The sequence below is a fragment of the Urtica dioica genome, chromosome 6 (assembly GCF_054948205.1).
Source record: "Urtica dioica subsp. dioica isolate 48M chromosome 6, U.dioica_male_clone48M_v1_H2, whole genome shotgun sequence".
Lineage (NCBI taxonomy): Eukaryota > Viridiplantae > Streptophyta > Magnoliopsida > Rosales > Urticaceae > Urtica > Urtica dioica.
The window spans coordinates 7,888,301-7,905,443 of record NC_142761.1 but is presented as its reverse complement, the minus strand read 5'-3'; the positions used below and the strand labels follow the sequence as shown (position 1 = coordinate 7,905,443).

The 17,143-nt window shown below is 37.7% G+C and overlaps 1 long non-coding RNA gene across 1 annotated transcript; it reads left to right on the top strand.

Moving 5' to 3' along the window:
* The first annotated feature begins 995 nt into the window (after positions 1-995).
* Positions 996-1,614, top strand: LOC149393239 (uncharacterized). Its single transcript, XR_016299661.1, has 3 exons — positions 996-1,109; positions 1,227-1,347; positions 1,435-1,614. It is a non-coding gene; the product is annotated as an uncharacterized LOC149393239 (long non-coding RNA).
* Positions 1,615-17,143: the final 15,529 nt, after the last annotated feature.

Genomic DNA, 17,143 nt, shown 5'->3' with positions numbered 1-17,143 from the left:
AGGAATCATTTCTGATCTTTTCGCCTTGACTGAGAATTTTCGGACTCATTCAGAACTTTTAAAGCTGTACAAGAGTTTAATTGTCTTACTCGTGCATTTCTTCCCACGTGCGATCGACAATGTTAAACCCGACGAGAGTTTGGTTATAGAGAAAGCTCCAATGTTGGTGCACTATGACAGACTAGTGAAGGAAAACAATTTGAGTTTGGTGCGGAAAAAGTTTTTGTTGTTTAGGGACGAAAAGTATCGTGAGGAGCTAACAAACATCGTAGGGAAGAAAAGCATTGTTCTTGATATTTTTGAAAGCAAAGGACTTTAATTCCAGGTGATTTATTGAGCTTCTTATGGTCTATAATCAGATTGGAGGGTCATATACAATTTCATGTATGTGTTGTACAGGATATGATATTGTACAATTTCTTTGGGACATCCCCATTGAAAAATTGGAGGGTCATATACAATTTCATGAATTCCAAGATTCATAGCTGCCCGAAATTTGATATGTCCAAGCACTATGTATTAAAGCAGATGTAAGTTACTATTACACGAGCACGAAAGAGGCTATGGATTTGAGAAACCACAGAATCATCGAAGCCGATGTTTGATTTATGGAAAAAAAGTATGTGGCATGGAAGTCACGGAATTCACCGAGTCGCTCGTACGAGCTATGGAAACAATGATCACTCAGGAAGAGTGGATAATAAAGGGAATGGAGGTACAACAATCTTGCAATAATATTTTTTTAAATAGCCTTTACATTCTGTGTTATTCTTATGTTCTATCAATATGTAGCTATACGAGGACCTCGACTATAAAATGGCAAGAGTATATTTTGAGAAGGCTGGAAAAAAAGGATTGGGAAGAACTGTGTAAAGCTTCTGGCTCCAAGGCTATGGCTCAGCCTATCGAAACCTCAAACCATGGAAACCAACAGATGAGATTATTTTCGGCAAGTCTGTGGCGGATCATGATGGCAATGCAATACCATGGACAATTTCAAGACTAAGCTTGAAATTGATTTGAACCATTTCGGTATGACATGTGATGCCTTGGACAACTTAGGGAATGAAAGTGGACAAGGGCTGATCTCAAGTGCAAAGAAGATCAAGGTAACATTTTTCTGAAAGTATATTAATTGTGTTTCTTCAACTGTTGTTTGACTAATTGATCCCTGAAATAATATGCTGATTCGTTCGCGAAAATTGATGAGTCCATCGTGTGTTTAGAATTTACAGATGCAGAAGTGACTACCAAATTTGAAATCTTAAATTCTTGGACAAAATCTTTCTCGATGGCTCAACCAGTTTTATCAATGCTGAGAAAAATAAGTAACTTGTTGCCTACAAGGTTAGCTAGTTATATTTGATCCTTTTTTTAAAGTAATATTTATTCTTCTTTTAAAGGTCAGCTAGTGTATTTTTGTTGTTCTTGTAGTGAGAGAGGAGATGGTAACAACTTATCCGAAATAAAGAAGCTTACCGACAAATCGAATCTTCATACCCTGATGAGAATATTGGGAAGCAAGACGAGCGAGTTTCTTTGTGACTACGACAACGTTATGCAATCAAGTGTGAAATCGGAGAAGAAGATTTTCGAAGTGGGTGAAGCTTCGAGAGCTGGTTCTTCTTCTACTAAAAAGAAGAAGCTGAAGAAAACAAAGAAAGGAAAGAAGTGATACCACTGAGCCCACAAATATTTCCGTTGCAATTTTTTTTTTTTTTTTTTTTAGTATTTTGAAGTTCCAGAATATTAATTGCTGTGCAATTTTATGCTGAATTTCAGTAAATAAATATCTAGAAATTCCTCTGTAAACACTTTTCTAAGTTTTGAAACAAAATTTGGATTTCTTCTTGTGAAATTGAGCTCTACATATATTTGAGTAAATATCAAGAAATTTATCTTCAAACCTCTTATGTATTTCGGGCTCCCGGATTTCTCGTTGCGAACCGAATTAATTCAATTCTCGTTCATTCCTACCAAGATCCTCTAATGAAGTCCTTCAGAAGATTGTTATCCAGGCTTTTACTAATTATATGATTGAGCACCTTTTGAATTCCGAACACAATTATTTAATTGTGAAGATGACCTGCACAGTCAGCGTGCCACCTCAGCAACACCTCCATGCCACCTCAGCAAGACCGTGGTGATACACACTCGATCACGTGCTGAGCACACTTGTAACCAACTAACTAACTAACTAACTATAACTGAAGTGTAACTTAAGTTAGCTTAGTATATAAGCAATGTACATTTCAATGAAAATCAGTTAAAACGAGTTCATCGATAACAAACACAATTCTCTCTTCTTCCTCTCTATTTCCTATTCTTCTCTATAATCAAATAAGTCAATAGCCTGCGCGCTGATTTTTTTGTGGGAAAGCAACGATCAATCAAAGAAGATCGATTGTCTTTACTGATCCAAACAACAATGTAAGAGCTTAAGCTCAGTGGAAGATTGAGTCGATAACATAAGTGTCTGTGTCTCAACACCAATGGAAGGCAATCCCATAACGTACCAATAACGGTCAACACTAATACCAGACTCAATTATGTGGCTCTCTAAACGTAACGGTTATTGTGGAACAAAACGATTATCAAATCTATTATAAATAATTTTTTTTTTTTTTTTTTTGATCACCATCCATAAAGTTACACCTTGTTAAATGAATGGTGTAGACAGAATTAAAAGAGCTCATTATTTAAATCTTTAAGTATTTAGTAGTGAAACTTAATTACTAGGATATCCAAATTATTCTAAATATAAAATATCTTCGTTTCTGTTTTCTTTTTTTGAATAAAAATATCTTCGTTCTTATAAGTTTCAGCTAATTATTTGCTAATTAACCATTAAAAGCTCAATTAAACTTAATTAGAACGAATTTTTTCTATTTATGGTCCATTAGATATATAATCTTATTAAGTTTTTGATAAAAAAAAAAAAAACCCATGATAAAAAATTTACACACGTAAATTGATATAAAAAAACTCTATTAAAACGTTGGTTATCTACCTAAAACTTAGAAACGTTGAATATTTACCTAAAATTTATAACATGTTGACTAATCAGAAATTCGTCTAATTTTAGCTAGCTAGTTTGCTAATTATTTGTTCGATTTAATTATCCATGTTATTTTTATTGAATAAGAAGTCCTTTCTAATCATTCTAAAATTAAATGTCAAATGGATTTGAAGGATGTCACAAGCCATACTCGCAAGAATTGGGAGTTGCCATTGCCTCCACCATGTCATAATGTCCACGTTTTCTTTGAACAAGGATAAGGATACGTAATCTTAGTTGTTATAACTTTGAAGCTCGGAGTGGTAAGAGACTATACGTCAAGTTTCACTTATTGGAGATGAATGCATAGACTACGCATTTAATACTATACTAATAGCTTTTGTGGCAGTTTTTTAATGCTACTAAACACAAAATATGACATTTAAAAAGTATTATCTATATAAGTGTTACTAAAAATTATTTACTTTTTAATGACGATAAAAATTTATATAGCGGTCATTATTTAAATGTCATTTAATAAAAAGGACCGCCACTAAAGAAATGCTTCAAAAAACATTTGTCTACTAATTTTTTTAGTGGCACTATTATCTTAACTGCAATGTATTTGTAATTATTTATTAACGTACTAATTTATAATAAATGTTTTATTAAAAAAATATATATCATTTTTATTACAAAATTACAAATTTCGAATTTCATATTTAAATATTTCATTTGCACTAAAATTAAAGAAAACAAGTAGATAATTTATACTGCAACCAACAAAAAAAAACGTATTACAAAGAGAATTTTTGTTATTAACAAGTTTTCAAATACTAATAACACACTAATGAAGAAATCATTTGCGAAGTCCTTAGAGAAACCGAGTTAGAGTATCTGCCCATTCACTTCGGAGTTCATCGATCTCTTTTTGCATGTAAGTGATTTTTTTTATATACAAAAAGAGAAAAATATCCGTTAACACTCGTGTTTTAAATGTGAAACACATTATTGATGTAATATAATTTTTTCTTACCACATTTCCATCAAATCAATAGCTCTTGTTGTAGAATAAACAAGTGCTCGCATGTAAGACAAGATATAATATCCGCATTCCACATTCGTAGGTTGACGGGGACACTATAAAGGAAAAATAGAAAATTTTTTCAGCAATATTATAATAATAGACGGAATATAAAGACAATTTGCAAAAAATTAAATCAAATTGATTTTCCTGAAAATAATAAAATAAATTACAAACCCAAAAAAAAACATTGATCGGTGTGAACACAAGAATGAGTGAACAGAAAATAAAGCGTCAAGGCCCGTTGGACGGTTTCCTTGAAGCTTTTTATCGCCCTTCACAGATGCTGGATTAGTTGAGTGAAAATCTCTCAGGATACAACGACAACAAGACAAGCTTAGCACCACTTGGCTTGACTTCGGCGAACTAGAACTTTATTACCAGAAACTACCACCAGACTACGAATAAAAACAATCAAAGAAAACATTTTCGGAGAGAGGAAGCTATGAAAGACTTGCTCTTGATGATTTTCGAATGAGAGACTTCGACCTCTTTTTATAGGAGAGGCCAAGCACAGTTACAACCATTGTCCATCAATGCTCGGTTACAAAATGTCTCCATACGTGCATGGTAAATGCACAGCTACAAGCCTTGAAAGCTCGTCCAACCAAGCTCAGAATCGTCCAATTAAATGGTATGGTTACAAGCATTAAGCCCATGCAAAACCGTCCCCTTTAACACCAATTAATAAAATGATTCAGAAGGAAAAATTTAGGATCTAGGCCCAAGCCCGACCGGACGGCGGCGGCGGTGCACGCCCGTGTTGGACTTGGTCTTCCTCGAGCCTTTGCCCCTCTACAAAATTAGGTCACCCTTGGGAAACCAAACCATTTTCCACGCAATTGGTATATAAGCACACACAAAGTTCACATATCTCTTCCATATAGGACTCTTGCATGTGCACACACATGCACAACACATTTCATTTCCTTCACAACATTGGTGTTTTCCAACCCATTTTGAGCGTCTATTTCTCATTCAATATAGCATTGGTTTTGGAAAATAGACGTTCAATCTTATACTCATTGCAACGAGGAATAAGAGTACGTAAGAATTAGTCAATTCCGATGAGTGGACCTCACTCAAATCTTAGCCACAAATTAGCCACACAATTGTAAATAAATACCACTTATTACAATATTTCCAACAATCTCCCACATGAATGAAATTGAGCGACGACAATAAAAAAAAAAGATATGACACGACTTGATGTGGTGATAGATTCTACGGTCAATAGCAGTATAGGATAGAAGGCAAAGCCTTTGAACCTTCCCTTAGAAAGATACGCCATCTTTACCGACTACTCAATAGACACGATGTCCTTGAATTGTTAGTCGTTTTGTATAAACGTAAATATATAAATAAAAAAAATTGGTTCAGAAATATAAAATCAAAGATATCACTTACACAGTATTGATAGGAAAAAAAAGTTGACCATCCATAGCTAAAGCTAAACTATTTTTCACAATTTTCGCTCGCTCCTCTAAAGAACCGATGCGAAACGATCTATAAAAGAGAATGAAGAACGCTGACTTTATCGACCTACACTAAGACAAATATAGTCATCCGGTGTGACGATTGTCGTACCAAATACCTCAAAAGTCGCACCTAATAGTTTATTAGGTGCGAATTTAGGGGCGACAAAGTCACACCTAAAAGTCCATCGCTAAAGGTATTAGGTGCGACATGTCGCACCTAATATGTATACATTTAGGTGCGACACTTTTAGGTGCGACATATCGCACCTAATGCCCAAGCGGATCATTTCATATCAGGTGCGACTTTGTCGCACCTAATAGGTTATTTTAATTAAAAAAAATAGAAAGAGAGAGAGAGAGTGAGATGTAGGCGGTGGCGGGGCGCGGGGGGGCTGATGTAGGCGGCGGGGCGGGGGAGGCTGGTCACCGCCGGCGGGGCGCGGGGCGGTGGGCTGTCTGAGAGAGAGAGAGAGAGAGAGAGATTGAGAGACGGTGAGACGGAGAGAGAGAGAGAGAGGGGGACGTACCGGAGCGGGGGGCGGGCTGGTCCATGCGGCGGGGCGGGGGAGGCTAGTCACGGCCGGCGGGGCGCGGGGCGGGGGGCTGGCTGAGAGAGAGAGAGAGAGCGCGGGGCCGGGGAGGCTGGTCACGGCCGGTGGGGCGCGGGGCGGGGGGCTGGCTGAGAGAGAGAGAGAGAGTGAGATTGAGAGACGGTGAGACGGAGAAAGAGAGAGAGAGAGAGAGAGAGAGAGAGAGAGAGAGAGAGAGGGGATGTACCGGAGCGGGCGGCGGGCTGGTCCAGGCGGCGGGGCGGGGGAGGCTGGTCACGGCCGGTGGGGCGCGGGGCGGGGGGCTGGCTGAGAGAGAGAGAGAGCGCGGGGCGGGGCTGGCTGAGAGAGATAGAGTGAATGAGTGAAAGAGAAGAAGAGGCTCGGGGTTAAAACCCATAAAACTATTGGGTCAAATATTGTCGCACCTAATAATCATGAAATCCCATATCCGAAAAATTTCAGAGGGATTCTGCGGGGAAGTTTAAATTTGAAACTCATTGGGTGCGACATTTGTCGCACCTAAAGGTATTAGGTGCGACATTGTCGCACCGAATAACACTAAACATTAGCGAAATTTTTAGTCATCCGGATGAGTATCCGGTGCGACATGTCGCACCTAATATGGGCTTAGGTGCGACATGTCGCACCTAATACCCTTCCGCACCCAATATGTTAATTTGTAGTAGTGCTATGACTTCATCTAGATACCTAGAAGCTCAAGTACAAGATAAAATATTAGAACAATAATAATAGACTTATAGTTACTAAGAAAAAAAAATAAACTAACCTTCTGTAGAATGTTGGAATCGATCTAGGGTTTAAGAAAATAATTAACGCTTCGGTAAGCGGCGGAATTTTAAAAATTTTCTTTTTCAAGTAAAACGGTTTTTACTAACCTAGACAAAGAGCAAGTACACGTAATTAAAAACTATTATGAGCTAAGAAGTTTACTAACCTTTCTTGAAGCTTGATCCTTGAGAAGCTCTTAGAAAGTTGCAACGCTCGTCTCCCCTCGCAGCACGTCTCTCTTTCTTTCCTCGGCACCTCGAGCAACCACGAAAGTTTCTATCACTAAATCACTCGAGAGAAAAGGAATTAGTGAGTGAGCACTTTTAAACACTACGACTTAAGAACGAGTCTTGAAGTCGCAGAGCTAAACACTAGGTCGAATGAGGACCTAGGTGCCAAAACAAAAATCGAAAATAAACTAGAGAGAGAGAGAGAGGAGTTCGGCCACAATGTCTAGAGAGAGAGTCTCTCAATCTCTAACTTGTGTGGAATGAATAAAATGAAGGGAATGAGGGTCCTATTTATAGGAGAGGGGTTGGCCTTGGAAAGAAGTAGTTTCCTCTTATTTTCCAAGCCTTTATGAGCAATCTTTTATTACCCATTCCTATCAACATAGGCGCCCACCTCATTCAATCCACAAGGCATTAGTTTCCTCTTTTGTTTTCCTTCTTGGTTGCCTTGGCCGATTCTCCTTGTTTCCTCATAGAGGAAATTTGTTTCCTCTTTTTCTTTTGGCAAGTATCTTGATACATTTATGCACAAAATATTCTCTCTACCTATGGGTATGTTGGGCGCCCAAACTCATTCTAGAAGGAGCTTCTAGAAGCTTCTTCATTTGTTCATGACAACATGAGAAAAGCCCATTAAGAATTTTCAATAAAATTCTTATGAAATGAAATTAATCCACAAGGCCCAATTAATCATATTATGGCCGAGTGTTACTTGTCATCAAATGACCATGTCAAAAAATTTATTGACATTCATTTCATCCTATGTCTTAAAAGACAAAAATACCCTTTTGACAATTTTCGTTTTTGTTTTGACTTAGCTTCTAGTTTAACTATTCCTACTCGATGTGATTCGTGACAGTGAGCTCATGGACCCAAATGAACAAAGTTTGAGCTAAACACTTGGACTCAAAAGTTCACAAACCTTTTCCAAGTTTAGTTTAATGTCAACTGACTCCACTAAAGAGTTGACACTGAAAATCTCTCGGTTCAAATGAATTTATTTTCTACTCAAGAATTCAACCTAATTATGATGAACGGATCCACTGAATATTATCTATGTTTACCCTTCATGAATGTCATCAGCTAGTCGGGATTTACTAAATTACCATTTTACCCTTCTAGCTGTTATTTCCTCAACTCCTTTGTCGCTTGTGAATAAGTTAGAAACAATGTATTGACGAGGAGCTAACAAGTCACATTGTTTCATCCAAAAGAGTCAGGACTCAATTTGGACACTGGCCAGTTCATTTATTCACACTCCAAGGAACAAAGCATGAGGTGACATACATTGCATTTTCAGCAATCTTGTACATGAATTCCATATCTATGAGAACTTCACAAAGTTACTCATGACATTCTCACAACTTAGTACTTCACCAATAGGCCCTGTTCGGAATCACATAGTGAGTCCGAACTCTGACTTTCTCAAATGAGAATACTAAGGTGTGAAATGACATGTCTCATTTCAGGATTAAGGTAAGCATGATGCAATTCATACATAGTGACTTCGAGACATAAGAGGTTAAATGGTTTGTTCTTATCTTGTCTCTAGAAGTGCACTGGTCAATTTAGTACCTTCGGAAGATACTTAGAAGAACTATAGAGTCTCCAACTCTCAATGCATCATAACCAGACATCATAGATTCTTCTAACAATCGTACTGACGTCGATAGTCCTTTGACCATATGATTGCGAATATATCGTTTTAAGCAAACTACGAAGAGTTTGTTCATGCAAATCTACATTTGTCTCTTCGTAAGTTGTTAAGTTTGTTTATGGACTAAAAGACTAAGGTTTTATCATAAAGCTTCAAACAAAGAAAGAATGAATGAACGTTTCAACTTTATTATTAAATGAATAGGCAATTACAAGCAAGAGTCTTCATGAGACTTTATTACATCAAATGTACAAAATAAAGACTACAATTCTTCTTGTGGGCACCATTGACAACATAGAACACAACACAAATGGCAGATATTTCTTCCATTCTGCAAAATTGTATAATAACCTCTTGCGGATATATAACATCTCGATGTACCCAAATACTTTGAATGGAACTTCCACTATACTGAACGATTCATATTCTTACGAGCATAAATGAGCAAAAACTTGCAAGCGGTGGGAAGATTTTCTAAATCGTCTAGAATTTCATTCAACATTGTCGATTCTTTAAATCTCTAGGCTCATGATCTGATTGTGCAACAAAATCCCCAACTTCAAATGGTGATTGAGTTTCAATGAATGTTGGGTAATATGGAGTCGGAGATGTAGTCTGTTTTTCCTTTTATGTGCGAGCTTGTTTTGTATCTGCCTTATCTTTTAATTCCTATAAAATATAAGTGCATGTCACTGATTTGAATCGAAAAAATTAAGTAATGTATTGAAACGAAATTAAGTGTAAGAGAAAATTCCATCAACGCCACTAATGTTTTTGGCCATTCAACAATTGACCCAACTGCATCATTTACACTGACTATTTCATCATCGACGGGAATAGGAATTTCAATTTCACCTTTGCCTTCTAGTGCAAAATCAATAGTAACATGGAAGTTCGTTGCAATCAGAGGTCTCCCATGGATGGTAGGATTTATTGTATCAATCTCTAAGATGTTTCCTGATGCAACAATGTTGTCAATTGATTCGATGGCCAACTCACATGCTTTCACATACGATAAAAATTGAACAAATGCAATACATAAATAAATATATATATATATATAAATAACAAGACAGAGACATTTTTGCTAACCTTTGGAGCTTGATTTGGAAGATTAGGATCCAAATCTTTATATGTTGGTAAAGTTGGATCTATATCGTCAGTTGTTTGTGAGCTGGAATACTTCACACCAAAAAACATGTCGTCCTCTTCTTTTTCTCCTAATCGAGCTTAAAGTTCACTGATTTTTAGAAGAAGTTTTTCTTGAGTTGCTTCATATTTCTCCATTTTCGACTATTGTGACTGTAGCATTTCTCGTTGTTCCCTCAATAATTCTGCTTCTTGCTCTTTAAATTGTTTTACATTGTTTTTGGATTTTTTTTGTAGAACTCCTTCATAGTGACCCTAGCTCCAACACCTCGAAGGCGGTCAGAATGATCAGGTTTATCCAAAGCTTGGGCTAGGATGTCATTGGTTTTGGGTACAAGAAGTAATCCTTTCTCAAGCAATTGAATGAATTCTTCCTACAAAAATATTTAAGAATAAAGCTAGTACAAATTAAAAATATGAAAACTTGGAAGTAATTGATATCGTACAATTCTATTTGCATAATATCGACTCTCATCGTTCAGTGATTTTGCTTTCTTATCTTTCCATGCTTCCACCCATATTTTTTTCTCGGTCGTAGAAACATCACTTTTCGCTTGCTGTAAAGAAATAAAATAATTTGTTATACCAAACAATAAGAAATAATCCCAAGTAACTAATTTACCAATTTTGCTTCAAGTCAAGCATATCCTTTACGACCTGTGCGATGAGGACATGTAATTAGTTTTTCCCTTTTTATTGTTTCTCACTAAATTCTTGCAAAATCAAGCTTATATTAAAAGCATTCTAAATGAATAAATTATAAAAATATTATCTAGTTAACCTACCTAAAAACATGCTGATTTTTTTTAAGCAACAAAAAGATACCAATCAGATTGAAAAATTTGTGGATATTTGAGTGGAGGTTTCTTGAATGTCGCCTGATTTTTAGTCTTCACAAATGGCCTTATGTGTTGGGTATCCAACTTATTTTCAAAGTTGCTCCATTTTCTTCCAATGGAAATCAGTTCTTCTCTCTTATGTCCTTTTCTAGGTCAAAAGTTTGCTAGACATGAATAGAAATGTTAGAAAATCTTTCAAAATGTACTTGATATGTAATTAAAAAAAAAGATTACTTATCACAAGAGCTTCCCAAAGCTTGTCTTTGGTAGTAGATGGAACCGCATGTCAATCACTAATTGCCAGCGAAATAATATTTCTTGCCATGACACCATGATAGCTCTTTAAATTCAAAGCATTAATTCTTACTCCTCGATTGTGACGGTTGTAACTGACGTTTATTTTTCTCCATGACTTCTTTTGTGTGTGAGATTTTTCATGATCGTTTGACCTCTTACTTTTCTATTAGACTTGTCCTTTCTTTATCCTGGTTAGGATTAGGTGGTACTTCTTGTTCAGAATCCATCTACAAACATAATGACAAAATTATTATTATATATGTATTGTATACATAAATGATCAGTCCCCTAATAATAAAGTAAGGCTTTGCATATCACAATAATCAAACAACATGTATATCAATCAAAACTGAGCCATGTAAAAATGAAGTACTCAATTATGCATTCTAAATAAACCAAGCATCTAAATGCATTAAAAACGTAAAAAAAAAAACCCGCTAGAGAAGGCGTAATAAAAAAAAAACATGTATTTCAATCAAAACTGAGCAGTGTTAAAATGAAGCACTCAATTACGCATTATAAATAAACCAAGAATCTAAACACATTAAAAAACATAAAAATCTGTTAGAGAAGATGTTGTGGCAGAGATGACAGTGGGCGCCAAGACACTCGTCGAGCATAAAAAAATCCGAAGAACTCGTCGTGCAATTCAGTGGCAATGGGAGCCACAACGCGAGAGGCGGAGAAGTCGTGGAACAAAAGCTAACACTCAATATTACCTATGTTTTTTAGAAAGACAGCAGATAGTACTTAATCATTTTGTTTTAACTAAAGAAGTGTTCTTGTCCTTATTTGAATGAGTTACCCAAACATGGCTTCGACCTGATATCCAAGGTTTCTTTTCTTTTGCTCATTTTATCGCGAGCTTCTTAACTTTTATGTATTCAGGAAGAAAAAAAAAAGCTACTCACCCTCCATTGAAACGTCCTTTATGACCTTCTCATTTGCATAACATCGCTCTATTGAAAATTATGCATTCTAAATAAACCAAGCATCTAAATGCATTTAAAAACATAAAAATCTGCTAGAGAAGGTGTCATGGCAGAGAAGACGTTGGGCGCCACGGCAATCGTCGAGCATCAGAAAAATCGAAGAACTTGTCGTGCAACTCAACGGCGATGAGAGCCACAATTGCATTCTAGAAAATTGGCTTAATGAGTTCCATTACTTTTTGTTAAATAATGTGTACGCTAAGGGGTGTTTTTTATTTTAAAAAAGAAAAAGAAAACAAAGGAAGGGGTACATCACCTCTTTCCTTCTTACGATTTCCAAGTCTTAGAAGATGGAAGAAAAAAATATGGAATCTAACAGTATAAGTTTGTAAGCGTTATAATTATTAATAAAATTTATTGGCCGTATTGGTATATATATATATATATATATATATATATATATATATATAGAGAGTTGAATACTCAATCTATAGTTGGACTAAGATTAGAATTAGTTTCTTACAAATATTAATACGTTTAAGATTTTATTTTATATTATAAATAACAAGTTCTTTTTGTCTCACGTTTAGGAGAGTGAAAGAAAGAGGTTAGACTTTTTATTTTTGGCATTAATTTATATAATACATTATAATAAATAAATAAAATAAATTTTTTTGGTGGCGGTTATATAATACATTATATAATATCATATAATACAATATCCTGAAAATGATGACTATGTAACAGTAAACAGTCAACTCAAACTTATCTTTCAATTATATTTATTTGACCATATATAATTACAGTGAGATAGTGATGGTTGGGATGGCCTAATTTGCTGAGTTGTTGGGATCAATCTTGGCGTAGTCCAGAGTCTTCTTGCCTTCAAGCTTGTTTGCGAAATAGTGCTTGCTATAGTCTTTATAAATATTAATATCATATAATACATAACGAGTCTTTTATTTTAATATGTTTAAGATTTTATTTTATATATAACGAGTCTCTTTTGCCTCACGTTTAGGAGAGTGAGAGAAAGAGCACCACATCCACATCGGTTAGACTTTTTTGTTTTCAGGCATTAATTTATATAATATCATATAATACATTATAATAAATAAATAAAATAAATAATTTTGGTGGCGGTTATGAGTGTCATATTTTTCAATGATTTAGAAACGTTTGATTTATGAATGCTTTTTTTTTTTGTATGTTAATTTTTGGTGGCAGTTTGAATACAATTGAAAAATATAAAATAGATAACAGTTTTTCAACAAAATGTTATCTTTCAAGTGCCACTAAATATAATTTTTCTAGTAGTGATTAATATCTTGTCTTCATAATCATCGCTAGTTAAGACTTCAAATATTTTACAAAATCGAAATAACTTTCCTATTTAACTTGGGGGTCCATAATCCAAACAAATCCGAAAAAATGGAATCTTTCTTGGACCCCAATATATTTTTTTTTTCATGGAACGGACCTACACAATTTTGAAAGTTTTGATACCCAGTGTTGTTGAAATTGCTTAGCAACCGCTACTATGGAATGCATAGCTAAGTGAGCAGTAGGTGAATAAACAAGACATTTGACATTTTTTGTTGTAAAATAGTTCTAGAAAAGTGACAAAATAAGAAGCCAATGCAATATCATATGGGATCACGAACGCTACTATAATCTCAACATACTTTGGATTAAAATATAATTGTTAACATCATATGGATTTCGTTGTGTCTGTGGATGGTTTAAGTTTTGACGATTATGTTTTGAAGATGAGGTTGCATTTGAAGCGCTAATTACCGTCAGCTAATTCACCTTCTTGAAATATCCCACACATGATAATATGCTAAATAATTTATGTATGGAATTATAACAATAGACAAATCAATCCGCAAGTCTCAACGGTTTAAACTAGTTGTTATTTTATTCCGTGCTATGTGGCCTCTTGCCTCAAGCTTCCGAAGACACTAATATCGGAGATCCATTCGGCCATAGCAAAGTTCTGGTGGGGGAATTGCAACGGGACCAATAAGACGCACTGGGTTGCTTGGGAGGTCCTCGTGCGGAACAAGCTGGAGGGTGACATGGGCTTTAGGGACTTGGAAAAGTTCAACCAAGCTCTGATTGCTAAGAACGTGTGGAGATTCCTCAGACGGCCTGACAGTTTAGTAGGCAAGGTCTTCAGCGAGAGTTACTACCCACACTGGGACATCTTGAGTGGTCACTGCGGGTCTAACAGCTCCTTTATGTGGCGCGCAGTCTGGTTTGGGGGAGGGAGATCATCCTAGCTGGCACGAGATGGAACATTGGGGATGAGAAGTCTGTCATGGTTATGGGAGATAAGTGGATTCCTCGACCGAGATCATTCTCGTGGGTTGAACCCCCTCTGATCCCCCCGGATATGAGAGTTGCAGAGCTGATGAGGCTGGACGGAGATTGGGACGACCCGCTTATTCGGGCTATGTTTGGAGAGGAAGATGCCAGGGCTATTTTGAGTATCCCGTGCGGTGGAGAAGGGATCCCTGACCGATGCCGTTGGCACTACACGGAGGACGGGGAGTACACGGTTAAGAGCGGGTATCGGGTGGCTATGGAACCCATCCATGAAGCTAGTTCGTCCGACCAGTCGCTGATAGAGGAATGGTGGAAAAAATTCTGGAAACTAAGAGTTCCTCCTAAAGTGAAGCTCTTTATTTGGAGAGTCTGCAAGGGTCGGATCCCGACTCGCACCGCCCTGGCTAGGAGGAAGGTTATCACTGACAATCGCTGCCCTATATGCACCGGTATGGCTGAGACGGTTCACCATGCACTTTGGGGTTGCAAGTGGAGTAGGAATGTTTGGAAAGAGGCGGGATTCTCCCGGCGCACGGGAAGGGCGAGGCTTTTGCCAACATTCTCAGAGCGACGGACTCTCTCGAGGTGAGTAATTTTGAATTCTATATCACTATCATCTGAGAATTGTGGAATCACATGAACAATGTCGTCTCGGGGAGAAAAGCTTGGAATCAGTCAGAGCTTGTTCAATGGAGTGGGAGTTTCCTCGAAGAGTTCAGAGACGCGAACAAGACAACATTACGGGGAGAGGAGAAGATGACGACCAAGCCTAGGTGGATCCCTCCGACGCAAGGAACAATCTCGGTGACTGTGGATGCTGCGCTAGATCGGGACCAGGGAGGATTCGGCGTGGAGTGCATTGCTCGCGACCACACCGGAAGGGTGATAGCCTCGCAAACGTTTTCCCAAGCTAGAGGGTTTTCCCCCCAGCTTGCGGAGGCGTTTGCGGTTCTACAGGACGTAGTTTTGGCTAGTAGCATCGGCGGGTCGAGATTGGAGCTTCATTCGGATTACTCGGAGGTGGTCAAAGCGGTGGCCGGGGGAGAGATTCCAACGGCTGAGCTCAAGACGATTTTGCACCACATCAAAAGAGAGGTAAATAATTTGATTGAGTTTAAAATTATGCATATTCCTCGTATTTGTAATATTGCGGCACACAATTTAGCCCGTTTTGCTGTTATTCAAAGTTCGAACTCGAGATGGATGGGGATTGTCCCTCCGTGCTCGGAAAAGGCTATTAGAGCCGATGACAGAGAGATTCAATCCCACATGTCGGGATAGATTTTTTTTTCGTGTTTGGTTTGCTGAGTTGGATGCGTGGCTGTGTGTTTATTCCTTATCTCTTGTATCTACAGTTTTCTCCGTCATACGTGAGTACTTTTATGATATCTCCGTGGCACCGCCCACGTTTCTAAAAAAAAAACTAGTTATTTTGGAAACGTTGCAACTACAACTGTTATTTTTGTAATTTTTTCCATAAAATAACGAGAGAGTATAGAGAGGGGTGATTGTCAGAGTTATCCCGATTTGATTGGCCTTTATCTGCCTGACGCACAAGTGTTTACGAAATTCAGTGCCACGAACTTTAAACGTGCTACGTGCCACTCCGAGGAGCTTCTTTCATTCCTCGATAAAACAAAAAATTGGGTACTAATTCATTCACTCTCTTCATTCTAAAAAAAAAAGAAATCTTGAATAATGTCTTCTTCACTATGTGCGATCTCAAACTCCTCTGTTCTGAAAAGAGCAATCCCCTTAATAGCCGCACGCAATTTCCCAGTCACCGCCACGAAGATCAGTCCTTGTAGCAACACCGCACTTATTCCTCTCCAACAACGATGCCACGTCATCAAAATCCGGGCTGTTGATCCTGGTCGGGTCGGTGACCCGCCACCGTGGGGCCCTGACCCGGCGCCGGATATCGAGTTCCCGGTGCCGCCGGGCCCGGACATATTGCCACCGGGACCGGATACCATTCCGCCGGAGATACCGGGGATTGATCCACCGAATTTGCCGCCAGGCCCGGAAATATTGCCACCGGGACCGGATATCATTCCGCCGGAGATACCGGGGATTGATCCACCGAATTTTCCGCCGCCGCCGGAGATCAAGCCGCCACCCGGTGGCCCATTTGGGGGATTTGTTTATTAAATATTTTTTCCGATCATGTTCTTGGGGTCTTCTTTACCGTCAAGCTACCTTTTTTTTTTTTTTAGAAAAAATAATTAGACAGCAGTGGTAAACCTTTTTTTTTTTCCTTTTGGCTCGAAAGCTAACAATGATAATAACAATAATAGTAAAGTTGGTGGTGATGGTAAGCTTGTATTATCTTTTTTCCTTGTACGAGTGATTATGTTTGGACGAAAAAGGGGTTTGTGGTGAGACTTTTGGTGATTTGATAGAAATGGAATACAATGCAGTAGGCCTGTGCACGGTCCGGTCCGGTCCAAAACCGGCCAAAAAACCGGACCGGACCGTTCAAAACGGTTCAAAAAAACCCAAACCGGACCGGACCAAAAAACTGTAAAAACCGGACCGGACCGGACCGTTTTAAATCATCCAGACCGGACCTTACCGTTTTAAACCGTTTAGACCGTTTTGAACCGTTTAGACCGGACCGGACCGGACCGTTTTGGACCGTTGGACCGTTTTGAACCGTTTAACATAATTTTTTTTAAAAAAAACCATTAATTTTCCACCAAAACACAAACATATAATCATATTTGGGAGTTAAATACATGCACAAATGCCTAATTTGGCTAATTGGACATCAATTAATTTTTTTTAAATTTTTTTAAATTTTTTTTA